This window comes from Lactuca sativa, chromosome 1 (assembly GCF_002870075.4).
Source record: "Lactuca sativa cultivar Salinas chromosome 1, Lsat_Salinas_v11, whole genome shotgun sequence".
Taxonomy (NCBI): Eukaryota; Viridiplantae; Streptophyta; class Magnoliopsida; order Asterales; family Asteraceae; genus Lactuca; species Lactuca sativa.
Window position 1 is genome coordinate 98,625,161 of NC_056623.2, and position 6,258 is coordinate 98,631,418.

The following is a 6,258-nucleotide window of genomic DNA, read 5'->3' on the forward strand; positions in this document are numbered from 1 at the left end:
CATAGGGATCTGCACCTAGTGTGGTTGCCACAATCACATTTGTGTATATCTTTCAAGACTTCCATAGCTTCACCATCTTCTAGGCACCGTAGATATGAACTTGCCATGGATTTCTTTTATAACACCCCTTGGATCATCACAAAGCATGAGACCCTCATTCTGAATGTTTTTTTTCGTTCTTTTTTTTCTTGGTATAGTACCATTATGGAGGTATTCTATAATGGTTTGTGTCCATGATCTTGATTGTTGCTAAGGATCCTAATTGTTTGGTCCATGATCCCACATATTGGGATCATGATGATGGGATTAGAGATCAGGATCTTCGATTGTTGCGATGCTAGCTATTTGATCACGTCACACCCCCGAACCGAGGAAACAACGGAAACGTCCGGGGGTTGGGTGACTTCATCTTGTAATATCATCACAGTGTAAATAATTGAATCGAGACAACATCATCATCAAACATACAATAATACAACCATCATTGTTTACATAAGTGTATTGGATTATAGATTACATTCCAAAATAATGAGTGTATGATGATAACAAAAATACAACAAAATCCATGTGTTCTTGGTGACCAACCCGCTTAACGATTTCCTAAGAATACAAGTTATTTTGAAAACGGTCAACATATATAATGTTGGTGAGTTCATAAGCATATTTGTATAAAAAGTTTGTATCACTTTGTAAACACTAGAAATCCGATATATATATTTTTTAAAAATGGTTTGAACGCTGTGTATCAATCTTGTATTAAACCATGCGTGTTTCTATTTTGAAAATGTGTAAGAGAGTACTCAATGAACATCCTGTATTTTTCTGTTGAAAGTAGAAGGTAATGTATAATGTAAGTTTCCCAGAAAATCCGATATTTCCTACTTGTAAAAGTGTTGTGGTCCTAAACCCTAAGACCATCAAATGGTGTTTATATATAGTATCGTAACTGCATAAATGTATACGTATTCCGTACATTTTATAGTGGATTTAATATCTATGTGATTTGTTATAACCATACTTGATATGACTGATCTGTCTGTCATGACGTTTTTCAGGTGTCGCTTGTTTAAAGTAAGACATTTGTCACCCTTTACTGGCATAGTCTAGCTGTAGCGAACAACTCAGGTGTGGGGCTGTCAACCCCGTATAGATATATACACAAACTCTCGCTCTCCCTCCAGGAGACTCTGGCTATAACTACATGACTGAAGGTTGTACACTAGGTAGGTACGAATGAAAGAACGTCTCACAAGAACCTTAACTATGTTTACGCGAATATTGTAAAACACTATTTAATGTTTTATATGACGTTTCCATATATGTATTTAGATTTCAAGGCCCAATGTGTATGTACATGAATAAGCATGAAATAAGTATACAAGGTCCGTCGAGCATGTAGATGGGTTAACAAGACCCAATAAACATATAAGGAGTACACATGACCTATCAAGCATGTAAATGGGTCACTAAGGCCCAATAAACATGTAATGAATGTATCAGGCCATTAAGCATGTAAATGGGTCACTAAGGCCCAATAACATGTAATGAATGTATCAGACCCAATAAGCATGTAAATGGGTCGCTAAGGCCCAATAAACATGAAAATGGGTAAAAAAGGCCAAATAAAAGTGAGAATGATATAATTAGCCTGTTTGTTATTATATTGCTTGTTTTAGCTCAATTATTTACCAAAATGACATAAAAGGCCCACTTTTTGAAAAAATGACAATCTTGGCCCGTTAAGCCAAAAATTTACAATTAAGGCACATTTTTGGTAAAAGTGACACTTTAGGACCATTAACATTGAAAGTTTACTTTTAAGGGCTTATTTTGTATAAAATGACATTTTCAACCCACTTTTCATAGAAATAACATTTTTGGCGCAAATTTAATAAAAATGCATTTTTAGCCCATTTAACCGAAAATTCACATTTTTGGCCCATGTTGTTTAAAATGACAATTTAATCCATAAAAAAGTCAATAATTACCTTTTTAGGCCCATGAAACCGTGAGTTTATAAATAAGACCCACTTTTTTGAAAATTGGCAAATTTAGCCCATTAAAACCGTGAAGGCCCAATAAAAGCCCATCTTTTGAAAATTAACACTTTTGGCCCTTTTAAAACCATGAATATCATAAAGATCCATTTTTATTTAAAAACTGACTTTTTTGGTCCTCTCTAAAACAATGAGTGTCATAAAGACCTCACTTTTTTGTTTATTTGTTAAAACTGGCCCCTTATACGGTTTTATTTAGTTTTCAAACATCCTTAGCATGTTTAATCCTTTCAACTTCATAGTATGTCACATAAGATGGTTTAGTATACAAACATCACCGAGTTTAGTATATATTTCATGTTTGGTGAAGATTTAGCATGTTTTCATAACATAATCCCAACATAAACATGAAAACACACATATACATGCATAAATACATATATCTAACACAAAGCAACTTGTATCCTCCCCCAAAACATAGTAAAAACTGAAAACAAGAGGGTATGAACTCACATTGGTGAAGGATTCGATTTTGAAGAGAAGACTGAAGGAGATTTCGGCCTTAGCTAACCTCTTGAAGAGGTTTTTTCGAATCTTGATGGTTCTAGAGAGCTAGAACACGAAATGAGACCATGTAAGGGAGTGTTCTTAGCATAAAATGGATCCAAATCATTTTGAGTATGATGAGAACTTACCAACAAGGATGAATCTTTATTGAAGAACCCTTTGAATGCACACACCAATTCACAGTTTTTAGGAGGAAAGTGAGAGATTTCTTAGGAGTTTAGAGAGGATTTTGTGTTGGAAAAATGAGTGAAGCGAGGAGGGTGTGGGATCTTCGGCCGTAAGTAGAGGGAAAGAGGAAAGAGATTAGACATTATTGCATGGAGGATAATAGGCTTCTAGATGTATGTAATTACCATGATACATGAAGGTTAATTATGTGTTGTCAAGCCTAAATCAAACCTTCATCCATTTTTTTTATAATATCCGAAAATAAGAGAGGAGAGGAAATAAAAATTCATTCAGGCTTGGGTTTGAATAGGAATCGATCTCTTATAGCCCAATAAGAAGGTTTTCGGCCCATTGGGCCCACATATGTGTTTACGAACCAAGAGAGGTAAATACAATGGGTTTTCGGCCCAATGCGGTTCAAGAAAATGTTAACGGCCCATTAAGGCCCATGAAGACTTTTGTGGCCCAAAATCAATTACTTATTGAATGTGGGTCCAATTAGGGCCCAAATGTGGTTTCTTAGCCCAAAAGAATCAAGCTGAGGGTTTATTTGCCCATTAGGCCCAATAAATGATTCCTGGCCCAATAAGGGTTTGAACCGGGAAATTAGGGTTACAACCCAACATTGAGTGAATATGGTGCATTAAATTAAGTTTAGGGTTTGACGATTTAATTTCGATTTGAATAGTTGTTTTTGAAATGAAAAACATGTATAGCATAAATCTTAGAGTTACATGATAAATCAAGAGTTGATCATACATAGATAGAATTTCCTAGCCAAAAATTCTAGTTGGCTAATTGTAACCCAATCGCCAGTGCTTCATATTCCACTTCATTGTTGGTTGTGTTGAATTCATAGCTAACGGCTTAGGGTAGGATGCCCCCCTGTGGCGATTTTAGTATGATCCTAAGGCCTGTTCCTCTGAAGTTGGATGCTTCATCCATAAAGAGTGTCCATTTCCCCATGTTTTCTTCTTTTAGAAGTTGTTGAGTTTCTAATTTTACTTTAGGATGTAGATCATCACTAAAGTCTTCCAAAAAATCTTCCAGAGCTTGTGATTTTATGGTTGATTTTGGCTCATATATGATGTCATATGTACTAAGTTACACTGACCACTTAGCCATTCTTCTTGACATTTTTGTTTTTCTCTTAAATTTTTAATAAGACAGTTAGTTTTGTACATGTATGGTATGGCTTTCAAAATAATGTCTTAATTTGGTGGAAACTGTAACTAGTGCAAGTATTAGTTTTTCAAGATGAGAGTACCTAGTTTCAGGATCCAAGAGACCTTTACATACATAGTAAATATGATGTTGATCCTTGTCATGATCCTTGGACAAAACTACACTTACAACATTTGAGGATACTGAAAGATATAGGATGATCTGTTCCGGACTTGCTTCTATCCCCATCTTAGTGACCATGTAACTAAGGAACTTACATACCTTCATTCCAAAGTAACATTTAGATGGATTCAGCTTCATGTTGTATTCATCTAATATGTCAAAGGCTTCTTCAAGATCCATGAAGTGATCTTTAGATCTTTTGGAGTTGACCACCATGTCATCAATATAGACTTACATGGTGTCCCTTAGTTTGTCCTTAACCATTCGATTTACCACTCTTTGATATGTTGCACCTGCATTTTTTAGACAAAAGGGCATAACAATATAATAATATATACCTGTAGGTGTTATGAAAGCAGTATCCTCCTGATCGGATGGTATAATTTGTATTTTTTGGAATCCATCTGAGGTGTCCATGAATGTTAGTAACTCATGACCTGCCGTGGCATCTATCATAGAGCAACGGGAAAGGATCCTTAGGGAAAGCCTTATTGAGATCTATGTAGTCTACATACACTCTCCGTTTTCCATACTTCTTTTGTACTACCACCACGTTGGTAATCACCTTGGAATCATTACCTCTTTAATCATTTATGTCTTAAGAAGTTTTTCAACTTCCTCTTGGATGATTTGGTTCCCCTCGGGTGCACATTTCCTTCTTTTTTGATGTATAAGCCTGTAAGACGGATCAATATTGAGTTTTTGAGTTATAACTTCTTTATCTATATCTGTCATATCTTCATGTTTCCACGCAAAGGTTTTTCTTCTGTCCTTTAAGAAATTTACTAGGTCTTGTTCGATTTCTTTTGGTATTGAGGATCCTATGTGGACTTTAGCTTCAAGATCCTTAAGGTTTAAGGGAAATTCTTTTATGTCTTGTTCTTTTGCTTCTAGCACGTCTCATGCCCTTTGGTTTAATTGTTATGCTTGTCGTGGTACTATGGAAGACTTCATCGAGGTCTTATATCACTCTTTAAGATCACCGATGATCTTCATTATCCCCCATAGGGTAGGCATTTTGATGCATTGATGGTATGTTGATGAACTGCTTTCATGTCATGGATCCAAGGCATACCTAATATAACATTGTAGGAAGACAAAGCATCAATAACACAAAAGCGTTGCATACAATTTACCTATTTGATGTAGATAGGTAGCTTGATTTCTCCAATGGTGTGCTTCGTTTCACTGCTGAATCCTAGTAGTACTGATTATCTTTTTATTATTTCAGATTCTGGGATGTCCATCCTGGTTAGAGCATCTAAAAGTTCATTTTGGGATGTTCATTCTGGGATGTTCATCCTGGTTAGAACATCTAAAAGTTCATTGAAGATCCTCCATCTACCAAGATCCTTCTAACAAAGTGATTGGCAATGTAAAGAGTTATCACCAATCCATCATGGTAAGGATCCTGAATGTTTTCCCTATTTCTTTGTCGTTTGTTATCAATGTGTTATTTTGGGGTCTTTCTCCCCTTTCTTTCTTGGATACTTTAGCGTGTCTTTTTGCTACAAGGTAAGAAGTTCCACAGATGTCATAACCTTCGGAAATAACGTTGATTACCTTGGGGTTTGAAGTAGGGGATCCTGGTTTTTCTAGGATCTTTGTATGATCTTGCTCTTTTTCTTTGGATATTTCCTTTATTTTTTCCAAAGATTTCTTTAAGATATCATTTGCTCAAGAGATATCTAATTTCCTTCTTGAGGGCTATATAGTCCTCAATATTGGGGCCGAAATCTTCGTGACATGCATACAACATATTTGTCCTTCTAGCCACTTGATATGTCTCTTTTCCTTGGCCACCTTGCTTTGTTGCCAATATCTTTCTTGGAAAAGATCAGACTTAAAACATCCACAAAAAAGTAATAATAAAAAATCTTAGGGAATTTGTCTTATTTTCCTTCATTGTCAGGGGCATTAACCCTATGATGATTAGGTTTGGAGAACGATTTTGATTTATAGGATCTTTAAGCCGATGACTCGTCCTTCCTATTAGGGTTGTCATAAGAACTTGGAGTGATGGCCCGCTTTTGAATTTGTTTGTCTTCCTCTAATCTGATCAACCTTAACACTCTACTCTGACTTCATCCATTCTCTTGCATGGGCCATCAAAGATATTCGTAGAATGGAGAAGCCTTCTTCAGACCCATTTTAAAGGCTTTTACCGCAGTGGCGTTGT